The sequence below is a fragment of the Ascaphus truei genome, chromosome 1 (assembly GCF_040206685.1).
Source record: "Ascaphus truei isolate aAscTru1 chromosome 1, aAscTru1.hap1, whole genome shotgun sequence".
NCBI lineage: Eukaryota > Metazoa > Chordata > Amphibia > Anura > Ascaphidae > Ascaphus > Ascaphus truei.
The window spans coordinates 208,538,289-208,552,983 of NC_134483.1; the positions used below are offsets into that span (position 1 = coordinate 208,538,289).

The following is a 14,695-nucleotide window of genomic DNA, read 5'->3' on the forward strand; positions in this document are numbered from 1 at the left end:
GCTTTCTCTCCAATGGAACGCCTTTGAATGTATTGCTTCTCTGGTAATGACAGCATTGACAATTGGATATTCATTCTATGTTCTTTGTGTGCCCGGCATCTCTTAGCATAACATTTCTTTGATAACACAAAAGCCTTCTTAATTATATACATAGAAAAATGTATAAAATAAGACCTGAGAAAGCAGAGAGAAAAACATGGCTACTTTCATAGCAGCATCACACTTTTAAATAGAACAATTCGCAATAAAGATCTGGGCAGCAGCAATGGGTGAGAAGGCTAGTGCTGACGGGAATGTACAATCCATGCATCAATAGACCTTGCCTTAGAAAAAGGAATGCTATTTGCTGAACTAATGGGGACATCGACTGGCTGTTAGGAGAATCTTTTCCTTTAACAATGGGAGGTTAAGAAAATATGAACATACTTGAGGCTTCTCATGATGTCTTTCTAATGGGAGTCGGATGGGAAAGCAATATGCAGAAAAGCAAAGCAGAGGATATAAAAATAAATAAAAAGACTACCACTTAATGAGAACTGCATACTAATCATTTATGAGCTCTTTTTAACAGCCTTTTTTTCTTCTTTTTTTTCCCAGGCAAATGCAGTTTTCTTTTCTGAAGATAAAGATTGGCTCCAGTTCAAAACATAATTGCATTCTGCCAGCTTTCAGAAAGAAGCGCATCTTTTTCTATTGATCAATGGATTCATTCCAAGAAATTTCTCATGAATAAATCACATTTAAAATAACAAAATGATGTGAACATTTTCAGAATATGCTTCTTATGTTTCATAGCATAGGAGCTTCCGCACGTCTCCTAATTGCTGATATATTTTAAACAGCTCAGTAATCATTTTTATGCAACACTTGTATTAAATGAAGACACGGCCTATGTAAGCTTAATCCTTCCCTGCAAGCTCTTTCTTCATTGTTGTAAAACAACACAATAGTTATCACCAGTGACATGTTTGCCCCATAGATATTTTTTTTACCCACTGCATCAATGCCTGGACTAATTGGGGTGAGAGGTGAGTATCTCAAGAGGTTATACATACATTAGCATTTGCTATCAATCTTAAACAGCAATGTGAAACTAGACCGAATAGAATGTTCTTATTCTACAGAGGCAGAGAGGCTAAGATGCAGTCAATAAACAGTAAATGTCGCCATCAAGTGGCAAATGCATTGATTACAGAATGATATACGTTCCATGACATTCACCAATGAAAAGAAAAGACCTGAGAATGTTTTTAGATTATTCCATAAAACATCTGTTTAAGTAAACAACTTAATTACATGCTGCAATAAATGGAATCATTATTGTAACATGCCAACCCCCCCCCCCCCCCCCCCCCCCCCGGCAAACAGATGAGGGCCACACCAAAGTGATGCAATATCTATTCCGGTGTTGTTTCTGTGCATGTGTATCAGTGACTCTTATTTACCTTGTTTCTCAGGGTGCTAGCATTCCTCAAGGGCTGGTACAGTAAGCAGTAAGAAATGATAGAGGGCGCCAGAAACTTTTCTTAGTCTAAGGCCTGGGACATAGTGTAGTGAAGAGCGCTGGGCAGCGCTGACGCTCATGCTCACCTGTTCACGCAGGAGATTTTTCTTGTCCCTGCATGAGCGTCAGAGAGCGCGCTTGTGTGCAGGGTGAGAGCCGGGCGGGAGCCGGGCAGGGAGGCGGGCATGGAGGCGGGCCGGGAGGCGGGACTAGGGCACCACTTCACGGCGCTGATGTCACGGACAGCCATTGGCTTCTGGAAGTCACTTGACCGGCCCTGTGCTTGCATGAGTGGCAAAATTTCAACTTGCCTGTCTCCTGCATTTCCACACGCCTCTGCACGCCTGCGGAAGCGTGTGGAAACGCCCCCTCAGCGCGCCTCAGCACGGTCTTTTTGACCATGTCCAAGGCCTAAGGGAGAAGGTGCGGCTCAGTGACTAAATACACTGACTGGCGCTGAGTTTGAAGCAGGGGAGCCTGGTTCAACTCCCGGTGTCGGCAAGTCACTTTATCTTTCTGTGCCTCAGGCACTAAAAAATAGATTGTAAGCTCCACGGGGTAGGGACCTGTGCCTGAAAAATGTCTCTGTAAAGCGCTACGTAAAACTAGCAGCGCTATACAAGAACATGCAATTATTATTTATTACAGGAACAAACATATAAACTTCATCCTTGAAGCGTTCATGCACCCCAAAAGAGGTATATTCTTTCCCTTTGTTGTCACTATGTGGCAATCAAATGTCTGGATGATGGCTGTTCCTACCTCCACTGGGATCCTTAAGCAGGATGTCCTCTTGCATGAAGCATTCACCCTAACACCTCTGACAGAACGAAGGTGATTCTTACCCCCTAGTAATTCTAAGGTGAAACTCCAAAGCCCTTACTAAGGAACCTCCTCTAAAGCAAACTGGGGGTCATAACATTTTCAGGGGTGAGGGGGGCTGGCACTTACAGAGGCCCCATACTACTCCCAAGGACAATTAAATTAAATGCTGGGGAAGCGTGTGAGGCAGGGGCATAACTATAGCATGGGGCCCGTTCTACCCCCGGTCGGTGGCACATTGCAGGCCTGAAATGGAGGAAGGATGGACAAAGGGAAATCCCTTCCTCTGCAGGTGGGTGAGGCCTGGATCAGTGGGCGAGGCCTGGGTCAGTGGGCGGGGCCCTGATATGCAGTAGGAAGGACAGAGGGTAAACTCTGTAGGTGGATGGGACCTAGGTCAGGGGGGCAGGGCCTCAAGTAGTGAAGCGTGGGGCTGGAGCTGCCTGAAAAACAGGCTGGAAAAGGTGAAACGGAGGAAAGGGTTATATCACAGGGCTAAAAAAACAGACATGAAAAGAGGAGGATACAGGAAGGAAGAGACAAAGAGAAAATTAAGTACAAGAGAGAAATACATAACTGAGAAAAAGAAAAACATGAAAGAGAGAGCAAAGAGAGAGAGAAAATAGAGCAGAGAGAGAAAAAATAGAGCAGAGGGAGCAAAGAGAGAAAGAGAGAGCGCGCAAAGAGAGAGTGCAAGAGAGAGCGCAAAGAAAAAGAGAGACATGAGGGGGAGAAAAGAGAGACAGACATGAGGCGGCCCAGAAACTTTTTTTGCCCAGGGGTCCGCACGTGTCTAGCTATGCCACTGGTGTGAGGCCTCTGTAAGTTCCCTTACTTTTCTCTGGTACACTCCTGCTCTAGAGTACTTGTCCATCCCCTCTTGTGTGTGGAACATGCCACAGGACCACAAAGAGAAAAATAGCAAAGGGGGTCCTGATACTAACACACACAGTTACAGACTCATAAGAATTATATTATTCACATTGAGATCCCCCATCTTGGTCTTGTTACCCAAGAGAATTGCTTTTGTGCAGGAATCACAAATCTTGTATTTAAGTAGATATATGCACCTGGATAACATTCCATTGAGATGCAAGAAGTGAGAAAATTGACAAACAAAAGGTTTATTTACTTCACACCCTGATAATAAACATTATTTTGTTTATTATCAGGGACTTCAAAGCAAGACTTGTGTTTCCTGAATTAACATTTAGACCCCAGGGGAAACAGCTGTTATTTTTCCAATCAGATCAAACTCCAGAATTGTTGACCTGTCCAACAATTATTGCCATCATATGATAGATCAGGGTTTCCCATCAACTTCAAGGAAACACACACAATTTAGTTTGAGCATATTTCCTCAACCAATCAGAAACTTCCTACATGTTGATCAACGGTTTTAGAAACACATTTAAACCACAGACAGGGTATTAGTTAATTAGGAGAGAAGAGTTTTGGAGGGAAAGCTCAGAAAGACTTATTGGAATTCCAATAGACATCAGTTATGGTAATTATGATCATAATTCTTATGCACATGTAAATCTGTATTTATATCTGTGTTTTATATCAATGCATTGTTAGATAGGATGAACTGTATTGTATTGTTTTGTTAGGCCTGTTATAAGTACAAACCTTAAAAGGAAGTATAATTAGTACAACCGTGTAAGTGTTAAATGTTGTTGCTGTTCTAATAAATTACTGTTTATTTGATTGCGGACATCTCTATCGTGTCAATTAATCTCATAAACCAGGGTGTGGATGTGTTTCCTAATGGAACACATATCTACACATCTATTTCCTAAAGTAATATTTTTGCCTGTATTATTATATTAATTTTTATAAGCCAGAGATACTTCTATAGATTCTTATGTCTGGATAAGACTAGAAACATATTTGCTAGTTAATTCTTATAAGCCAGCAATACTCATAGATGGATACATTATAAATACATCTATATTTCTATTTCTGGATAAGGCTAGATATATAGTTTACGTACAACAGAAGACACGGGTGCCCAATGCTACATCAAATTGACAAAACATATATGGTAATGAGTATAAAGTATAAATACTTGAATAATAATAGTAATAACTTGGTTATTTAGTTAAACCCTTTGGCCAAAGCATCGTAAGCCTGCATACCAACGTCAAGGTAAACCAAAAATGCAGGTCCTAACACTAAAACTGTGAACCCTTCTTGTTACCTCTGTATGAGGGGAAGGAACTGCTGTGAGTCCTGTCCATTTCAGCAAGTTGCTAGAACCTCTCAAGTTAACAGTCTCTGGAGGCTAGGTGGCACCTCCCCCCAGAGCTCTCCCCTCCCCACCTTTTTAACTTGGGAGGTTCTAGCAACTTGCTGAAATGGACAGGACTCACAACAGTTCCTTCCCCTCATACAGAAGTAACAGGAAGGGTTCACAGTTTTAGTGTTAGGACCTGCATTTTTGGTTTACCTTGACGTTGGTATGCAGGCTTACGACGCTTTGGCCAAAGGGTTTAACTAAATAACCAAGTTATTACTATTATTATTCAAGTATTTATACTTTATACTCATTACCATATATGTTTTGTCAATTTGATGTAGCATTGGGCACCCGTGTCTTCTGTTGTACGTATACTTTTGCCACGCTCAGTAGCACTCATTTTGGCATAAATATATATTCATGATGTGGTGGATGTAGGAGTTTGAGCTATCTGGGAATGTGTGTTAGATATATAGTTTCCCTAGTTAATTCTTATAAGCCAGCAACACTCATAGATGAATACGTTATAAATACATCTATATTTCCATTTCTGGATAAGGCTAGACATTATCGTTAACAGTCTCCTTCTGGGATCTGAACACAGGATGCTCCATCCCCACTATATATACATAGCACCAATATCACTAGACACAATAACTACTTGGTGATGGGCAAGGACATTGTACTTTGTAACATTGCTTAGTGACATCACTATGCACAATCTAGGTTGGTGTGGCTAAGTTCTGCCAAGCAACTCCACACCATGTGATAGGAAGCTGTCCTGAAACAGGATTGTATCTTTTCTGTGTATTTTTTCTGCTCCCAGACTGGACTGCCAGCTCTTCCCAGTAAAAGTTGCATGTTTCCCTTTTCTGAAGCAACCAGTGCTGCTATGTAGTTGCAACATTGTTGTTACATTATAGCCTTTCCACAAGACACCAGCAAGTTGCCTTGGCAACCTCTCACTGCTCATATCTTGATTTGGTTAAGCCTCTCCCCTGCCTTTCTCTGTTTATTAGTACAGTCTTTGACTTGTTCCTGTCTGGAAAGGAAAGTGTGCTTTCTCTTATCAGCAGACACAGTGAGTAGATGCATCTTCCTCTGCTCCCTTAGAAAATTATTAATTTTTCCTTCCCTTCACAAGAGCCACTTCCTACCTCAAAAACTACATGCAAGTGCTTTTATATTTCTGTTAACCCCACTCAAAGTTAAAGAAAATAGGAGTTTTTGTTCTTTTAAAGGGGACACGTTCATGCTACATGAACCTACTCACATGCTACAGTGGGCTTGAGTCCAGAATAGAAGCTGTTACAATGTAACTGCCCATACAGTTAACCCCTCAAGGGACGATTAAGTCTTAAGTAGAAATCCCACAGGGATGCTTTGGGCCAGCCTTAGGCTTTGTGGAAATGAAAGGAGCAGCCCACCCCCCCCCCCGAACCCATAGCGCACCCCTCCCCCCCTCGAACCCAAAGCGCACCACCCCCCAAACCCATAGCGCACCTACCACGAAAAAATCTTTTAGCGAGCAACTTTTACTTAACTGTTTCTTATTGTGATACAGAAAAAAACATTACAATGCAACCTGTTTATTTTTATATTTTCAACAAAAGACAGGTGACTGCCTACCTGGGTGGGTGACTGCCTGCCTGGGTGGGTGAGTGGGTGAATGACAGTGACTGGGTGGGTGAATGACAGTAGAATGACAGTAGAATGACAGTGGGTGAATGAATGATGGTGGGTGTGTGGGTGGGTGGGTGAATGACGGTTTGGGTGGATGAATGATGGTGGGTGGGTGGATGGATTAATGAATGAATGACAGTGGGTGGGTTTGGATGGATGAATGAATGACAGTGGGTGGGTGGATGACAGTGGGTGGGTGAGTGGATGACAGTGGGTGGGTGGATGACAGTGTATGACAGTGGGTGGGTGGGTGGGTGGGTGGATATATGGGTGTATGGGTGTATGACAGTGGGTGGGTGTATGACAGTGGGTGGGTGTATGACAGTGGGTTTGTATGACAGTGGGTAGGTGGGTGGGTGGGTGTGTGGGTGTATGACAGTGGATGGGTGGGTGTGTGGGTGTATGACAGTGGATGGGTGGGTGGGTGGGTGTATGACAGTGGATGGGTGGGTGGGTGGGTGTATGACAGTGGATGGGTGGGTGGGTGGGTGTATGACAGTGGATTGTATGACAGTGGATGGGTGGGTGGGTGTATGACAGTTGTATGACAGTGGGTGGGTGGGTGTATGACAGTGGGTGGGTGGGTGTATGACAGTGGGTTTGTATGACAGTGGGTGGGTGGGTGTATGACAGTGGGTAGGTGGGTGGGTGTATGACAGTTTGTATGACAGTGGGTGGGTGGGTGTATGACAGTGTGGGTGGGTGTATGACAGTGGGTGGGTGGGTGTATGACATGGGTGGGTGGGTATATGACAGTGGGTGTATGACAGTTGTATGACAGTGGGTGGGTGGGTGAATGACAGTGGGTGGGTGGGTGGGTGGGTGAATGACAGTTGAATGACAGTGGGTGGGTGAATGACAGTTGGGTGAATGACAGTGAGTGGGGGAGAGTGACTGGGTGAGTGGGGGAGAGTGACTGGGTGAGTGGGGGAGAGTGACTGGGTGAGTGGGGGAGAGTGACTGGGTGAGTGGGGGAGAGTGACTGGGTGAGTGGGGGAGAGTGACTGGGTGAGTGGGGGAGAGTGACTGGGTGAGTGGGGGAGAGTGACTGGGTGAGTGGGGGAGAGTGACTGGGTGAGTGGGGGAGAGTGACTGGGTGAGTGGGGGGAGAGTGACTGGGTGAGTGGGGGAGAGTGACTGGGTGAGTGGGGGAGAGTGACTGGGTGAGTGGGGGAGAGTGACTGGGTGAGTGGGGGAGAGTGACTGGGTGAGTGGGGGAGAGTGACTGGGTGAGTGGGGGAGAGTGACTGGGTGACAGTCAGTGACTGGGTGACAGTCAGTGACTGGGTGACAGTCAGTGACTGGGTGACAGTCAGTGACTGGGTGACAGTCAGTGACTGGGTGACAGTCAGTGACTGGGTGACAGTCAGTGACTGGGTGACAGTCAGTGACTGGGTGACAGTCAGTGACTGGGTGACAGTCAGTGACTGGGTGACAGTCAGTGACTGAGTGACAGTCAGTGACTGGGTGACAGTCAGTGACGGTGACAGTCAGTGACAGTGACTGTGGGTGACAGTGACTGTGGGTGACAGTGACTGTGACTGTGGGTGACGGTGACTGTGGGTGATGGTGACTGTGGGTGATGGTGACTGTGGGTGACGGTGACTGTGGGTGACTGTGGGTGACGGTGACTGTGGGTGACGGTGACTGTGGGTGACGGTGACTGTGGGTGACGGTGACTGTGGGTGACGGTGACTGTGGGTGACGGTGACTGTGGGTGACGGTGACTGTGGGTGACGGTGACTGTGGGTGATGGTGACTGTGGGTGACAGTGGCTGTGGGTGACAGTGGGTGACACTGTGGGTGGGGTGACTTACCTTGACCGGGTTGGTGTAGCTTGCTGCCAGACGCTTCCCACTCCTGCCCCCGATATCCCCACGGCAGCTGCCCGGGACAGGAGGTGGGCTTGGGGAGGGGGGACAGGAGGTGGGCTTGGGGAGGGGGCACAGGAGGTGGGCTCGGGGGGGGACACGGGGAGTGGGCTCAGGAGGTGGACACGGAAGGTGGGCTCGGGGGGGCACGGGAAGTGGGCTCGGGGGCACGCGAGAGGTGGCCGCGCGGGAAGCTGGCCGTGGGGGGAAGCGGGCCACAGGAGGAGCTACTACTTCCCATTCCGTCCCACGTTGGGAGCGGGGGGGGTGAGTGGGCTGCAGGGGAGCTACTACTTCCCCCTCCGTCCCACGTTGGGAGCGGGGGGTGGGGATGAGCGGGGCCGCAGGGGAGCTACTACTTCCCCCTCCATCCCACGTTGGGAGCGGGAGCGGGCCGCAGAGGAGCTTGGACTTCCCCCTCCAACCCACGTTGGGAGCGGGTGGGGGAGCAGGGTATCGTCGCCATTTTTTTTTTTTTTAAATTTATTTAATTAACTGGTGCCCGGCCGAGCAGGGGGCCTGGCCACCGGGCCCCCCTGACCCAGTGCCCTTTGTCACCTGCTGTTGGCGGCCCTGCTCCCACTGCAGCAAGGGATTCTGGGAAATGACATGCAACTGAGCACACAATGTGGAGCAAGGCAACCTCTTCTGGCGCTGAGGCAAGGATGTAGAGGGATTTGCTTGAAACTTCTTCTATTGGACTAGAACCTCAGGAAAAAAAGAGAAAAAGAAAAAACATGCAGGAAGCCTGCAATAGTGTATTACCCAAGGGATAACAATAGAGTTATTATAAGGAGCAATTTATTATAAAATTAAAATATAATATTAAAAGTGACCATGGATAAGCAAGGTTAAACAAACATGATTAAAATGCATTGAATTAAATGAATTGAATGAATTAAATGAATCAGTGCATTAGCACTGGATGGTGGTAAGGATAAGTGCCTAAGCACTACCCAAACTTTGAACTTGAAGCTTGGTCCAAGATATCTTCGTTTGCTCCGCCTGGTTAAAATTGAAATCTACTCACCAGATGTGAATAGGTATTAAGCACTGGTTTTAATGGTCTTTGCCGCCGGGATCACCTCTAGCCTGGTGGTGTATTCGTCTGCTGCTGCTGCCGGGGATCAGGTTCTGTGCTCCATCATGAATCTCTTCCTGGAAACACTCGATCCGCTCGCGCAATGACGTCACCAGTGTTAGTTCACTGCTACGGTGTCCCAACGTTGCCAAAAAACCTTCCAACGCGTTTCGAAAGCTCTATTAGTGTCTTTCTTCATCAGGGATAAGTGCTGGTTACATCTGTGCTTCTTTATATACCCAGTCCGTAATTGAAAACAGTTCGTTATTGGCGCGATTTGCTGATAGAACAACTTGTTACTAATACCTCCTAATTGAGATGATGGGAGGACTAGTAATACAATATTATAACATTTATATTTCAAGCAGACATTAATTGCTTAACAAAATGTGTTGAAAACCAGTGCTTAATACCTATTCACATCTGGGTGAGTAGGTTTTCAATTTTAACCAGGCGGAGCAAACGAAGATATCTTGGACCAAGCTTCAAGTTCAAAGTTTGGGTAGTGCTTAGGCACTTATCCTTACCCACCATCCAGTGCTAATGCACTGATTCATTTAATTCGTTCAATTCATTTAATTCAATGCATTTTAATCATGTTTGTTTAACCTTGCTTATCCATGGTCACTTTTAATATTATATTTTAATTTTATAATCAATTGCTCCTTATAATAACTCTATTGTTATCCCTTGGGTAATACACTATTGCAGGCTTCCTGCATGTTTTTTCTTTTTCTCTTTTTTTCCTGAGGTTCTAGTCCAATAGAAGAAGTTTCAAGCAAATCCTTCTACATCCTTGCCTCAGCGCCAGAAGAGGTTGCCTTGCTCCACGAATCCAATTCTGGGTGAAAGATACCAGAACAATCTCCTCAGGTAGCTCCAGGACTACCACTTGGACAATTGTATCAAAGGTCATCTTTATTTTTGTTGTTTGCATAAGTGCTGATTGTACACCTATTTTTTCACCTATGAGCACACAATGTGTCAACAAAGCCGCCACTACCTGGAGCAGACATTGCAGAACGACCAGGAGAGGGGCGGGGTGCAGGTCGGGCGGTATCCAGAGTGAGAAGACAAGAGAGGAAGAGGAACGAAGCGACAACAAGAGAAACAGTGATTTTCTACCTCTCGGACCACACGCTCACAGAGGCGGAACTTGGCGTGCTACAACGGGACCTCTCATTTGTACCCACATTCAACCAGAATCCTTTTGATTGGGAGGTGGACATGTACAAGTTCCATCGCCACTTAAAACGGAAAGATTTTTACTGCAGAAATGGACCCTATGCCGGCCCCGCCATGGGCTCAATGATCAAAACCTTCAGGACCAAGAGCATCTTTGATCCACAGACCACTAATTTTAATATCTTAGCTTTCATGAACCTCCTTCAAAAGGAGACAAGGAGCAGGATTAAGAGCTATCACACTAGCTTTACAACCTCACTAAGGAGAAACACAATGCCCTAAGGAATTTGAAGAGCAATAAGTCAATCATCATCCGTGGTGCGGACAAAGGCGGGGGGGGCATCGTCGTGATGACACACTTACTATAGACAAGAGGTGGAGCAACACTTGGCCAACACCAGCCACTATAAACACCTACAGAGGGACCCCACTAATCTCTACAAGAAGGAGATAGATGCCGTTATTCAACTCGGGTTGCCCAACAACTGGATCACGGAAGAAAGAAACAGTGAAATTCCTGACGCAAAAACCATCAAAGAAATGCCGGTTATGTATACACTCCTCCAAAATACATAAGTCCACGACACGGCCACCAGGAAGACCAATTTTATCAGCGAGGGGGGGGTCACTTTGCCCATCCATTATCACAATATGTGGACTTCTTCCTTCAGCCTATGGTGGCACGGCATGGAATCATTTGTCAAGGACACTACAGATTTTATAGTAAAAATCAACAACCTTCCTTTTGATCCCACTGACAATATATTCGTGACCCTCGACGTCTCCAGTTATCCAGTTTGTACACAAATATCCCACACAAAGAAGGTCTGGAGGCCATCCGTACGAAATTTGGTGATTTTCAAGACCACATGGGCCCCCCGTCTGAGTTCCTACTACTGCTCAATGAAGTAATTCTTCATAAAAACTTCTTCAAATTTGAACGCAATTACTTCTTACAACTCATACGAGTGAATATGGGCTCAAACATGGCACCCTCTAATGCAAATCTTTTTATGGATGTGTATAAGCATACACATATACTCCACGATGCTCCATATTTCATTAAAAATACGGTCCGCTACATTGATGACGTGTTCATCATCTGGGATGGCGTTGAAGCACAGCTATGGAAGTTTGTTGACTATATCAACACCATACGGTCTACAATCAGATTCACCATGAGCTTCAGCACCAAAGAGATCACGTTCCTTAACACCATTGTTTACAAGGCCAGTGGTGCACTTGCTACCAGGGTTTATCTAAAACCTACAGATCAAAATACCTTATTGCACGCATCTAGCCACCATCCAATACCCCTTAAAAGGGGACTTCCCTACTCACAACTCTTATGGGTAAAAAGAATTAGCAGCGATCCAGAGCTTTCAGATAATGCCCTACTATAAATGGCAATATGGTTCTATGTGAGGGGCTACTGTTCAGCGGATATAGATGATGTTCTTTCCAAAGTAAGAGGAACCGATAGATGCAGACTCTTGACACCAGCAAGCAGGAATACTGAGACAACACGATTCAATGTTGTCAGTTCGTTCACCACAGCATCGGGCTTCATCAAAGGCTCTGTCCAAAACCACTGGCACATATTGGCAAATGACAACAAGATTGAGAAGTTCTTTACAGAACCACCCCTGTTCTGCTATCGACGTGGACCCACTTTAGGTGACATGCTGACGGATGCAGATCCAATCAACAAATATGCACTGAGCAAAACCTGGCTGGCCAAAAAACCAGGAGCATTTTGTTGCCACGGTTGCACAAACTGCCAATTCATGCAGCTTGGTTCTACATTTTCCCGTCCACACAGTGGTACTCAAATTAAAATTCGACACCATCTGGATTGTGAATCCAAATTTGCAGTGTATCTAAATCAAATGCCAGTGCAGACTTTACTATATTGGTAAAACTACCAGGATGTCAAGGAGAGGATTGCAATCCACTGCTCAACCATAAGGAAGGCTGCTGAGGAACAGGTGGTGGGAGGGTGACTGGGTGAGAGGGTGGGAGGGTGAGAGGGTGACTGGGTGGGAGGGTGACTGGGTGAGAGGGTGACTGGGTGAGAGGGTGACTGGATGAGAGGTTGACTGGATGAGAGGGTGACTGGATGAGAGGGTGACTGGGTGAGAGGGTGACTGGGTGAGAGGGTGACTGGGTGAGAGGGTGACTGGGTGAGAGGGTGACTGGGTGAGAGGGTGACTGGGTGAGAGGGTGACTGGGTGAGAGGGTGACTGGGTGGGAGGGTGACTGGGTGAGAGGGTGACTGGGTGAGAGGGTGGGAGGGTGACTGGGTGAGAGGGTGGGAGGGTGACTGGGTTAGAGGGTGGGAGGGTGACTGGATGAGAGGGTGGGGGGCGGCTGGGTGAGAGGGTGGGGGGGTGACTGGATGAGAGGGTGGGGGGGTGACTGGATGAGAGGGTGGGGGGGTGACTGGGTGAGAGGGTGGGGGGGTGAGAGGGTGGGGGGGGTGAGTAGGTGAGAGGGTGAGTAGGTGGGAGGGGGAGTAGGTGAGTAGGTGGGAGGGTGAGTAGGTGGGAGGGTGAGTAGGTGGGAGGGTGAGTAGGTGGGAGGGTGAGTAGGTGAGTAGGTGGGAGGGTGAGTAGGTGAGTAGGTGGGAGGGTGAGTAGGTGAGTAGGTGGGAGGTTGAGTAGGTGGGGGGGGTGAGTAGGTGGGGGGTGAGTAGGTGGGGAGGTGAGTAGGTGAGTAGGTGGGGGGGGTGAGTAGGTGGGTGGGTGGGTGGGGGGGTGAGTGGGTTTAGGTGGGGGTTTGAGTAGGGGTGAGTAGGTGGGGGGGGTGAGTAGAGGTGAGGGGGTGGGTAGGTGGGGGGGTGAGTAGGTGGGAGGGAGTGGGGGGAGTAGGTGGGAGGGAGTGGGGGGGTGAGTGAGTGGGAGGGTGAGTTGTGGGTGATTGGGCAACTGCAGCGTTACATCAGCACAGCCCCCCAGGAACCCCCAAGCGAGGCCTCCCAACCCCCACACAGGGACAAGGCCGCGGCCGCCCCAGGGACATCGTGAGGCCTCCCAGCCCCCACACGAGACAGTGCCGCCCTGAGCCTCACTGCACCCGGAAAGAGCATGAGCTGCGGCGATGTCCCGCCTCCCCCACAGGGCACACCCGTTACCTGGCCTGGGCCCCTCCCTGTAGTGGGACCTGCAGACGCTCTGGTACAACATGATGGGCCCGGCGGCGGATGGCCCGCTTGAGGTGGGGGGCGGATGGGCCAATGGGAGGGGGGGCGGATGGCCTGATGGGAGGGGGGGGGTGCGGATGGCCCGATGGGAGGGGGGGCGCGGATGGCCCGATGGGACGGGGGGCGCGAATGGCCCGATGGGAGGGGGGGGGGCGCGAATGGCCCGATGGGAGGGGGGGCGCAGATGGCCCGATGGGAGGGAGGGGAGGGTGGATGGCCCGATGGGAGGGGGGGGGGGGGGGCGGATGGCCCAATGGGAGGGGGGAGGCTGATATCCCGATGGGAGGGGGGGGGCGACAGATGGCCCTACAGGCGCGGAAGGGGCTGGCTGGCGGAAGGGGGAGGAGGTGAAAGCGCCGATGAGAGGAGGGAAAGTATTGCTGGGAGGAGGGAGGAGGGAGGGCACTTCTCAGAGAGCCGGAGGCGGGGTAATCTCCCCCAACAACATGAACCCGCCTCCGACTTTTTTTTTTTTGTCCAGCGCGAGCGGGGGGACAAACAGCAGCGCGAGCGGGGGAAATTTCAGCGCGAGCAGGGGAAATTAAAAAAAACAAACACGTGTGCTGGCTTGGGCCAATATTTACTCACTCGGAGGTTAAATACACACGCCCCGGGCATGTAAATGTATAGGATTGTCGAACACTGTATATATACATATATATATATATATATATATATATATATATACAGTGTTCGACAAATCACCTAAAAATCTACTCGCCCAACCAAAAAATCTACTCGCCACCTAGTCCCGCCCCAACCCCCGCCCCCAACCCCGCTTTAAAATAAAATATATAAATAAAATACATTTAATAAATTCCTAGTCAGAACAACATTCGTTTTTGACAAATGTATTTATTACATTATACTACAATTAGTCCTTGTTACGTGTGTGTGTGTAAGTGTGTAAATGTCGGATCTAGCAATAAAAAGCCACAGGTGAAAGACTAGTTTCCTGAACCCCTTAACCAATGTCTGGACGTCCCCGCTTCACAATATCTAAAGCAGCAGTCCCTCAATGTCCAGGTACCTCATTCCCGCAATGTTATAAGTTGGAGGGGATGTGTTCCCAACCTGTCTTCTGGGTTAGGGGGGGGTTCCGATG

At 47.9% G+C, this 14,695-nt stretch overlaps 1 long non-coding RNA gene across 1 annotated transcript in view; it reads left to right on the forward strand.

Annotated features, from left to right (window-relative positions):
* The window catches only part of LOC142470191 (uncharacterized), a 78,063-nt gene extending 76,721 nt beyond the window's left edge, over positions 1–1,342 (forward strand). The window contains exon 3 of the long non-coding RNA XR_012789215.1: positions 598–1,342. This is a non-coding gene — a long non-coding RNA (uncharacterized LOC142470191). The remainder of the gene's footprint in view (positions 1–597) is intronic.
* Positions 1,343–14,695: the final 13,353 nt, after the last annotated feature.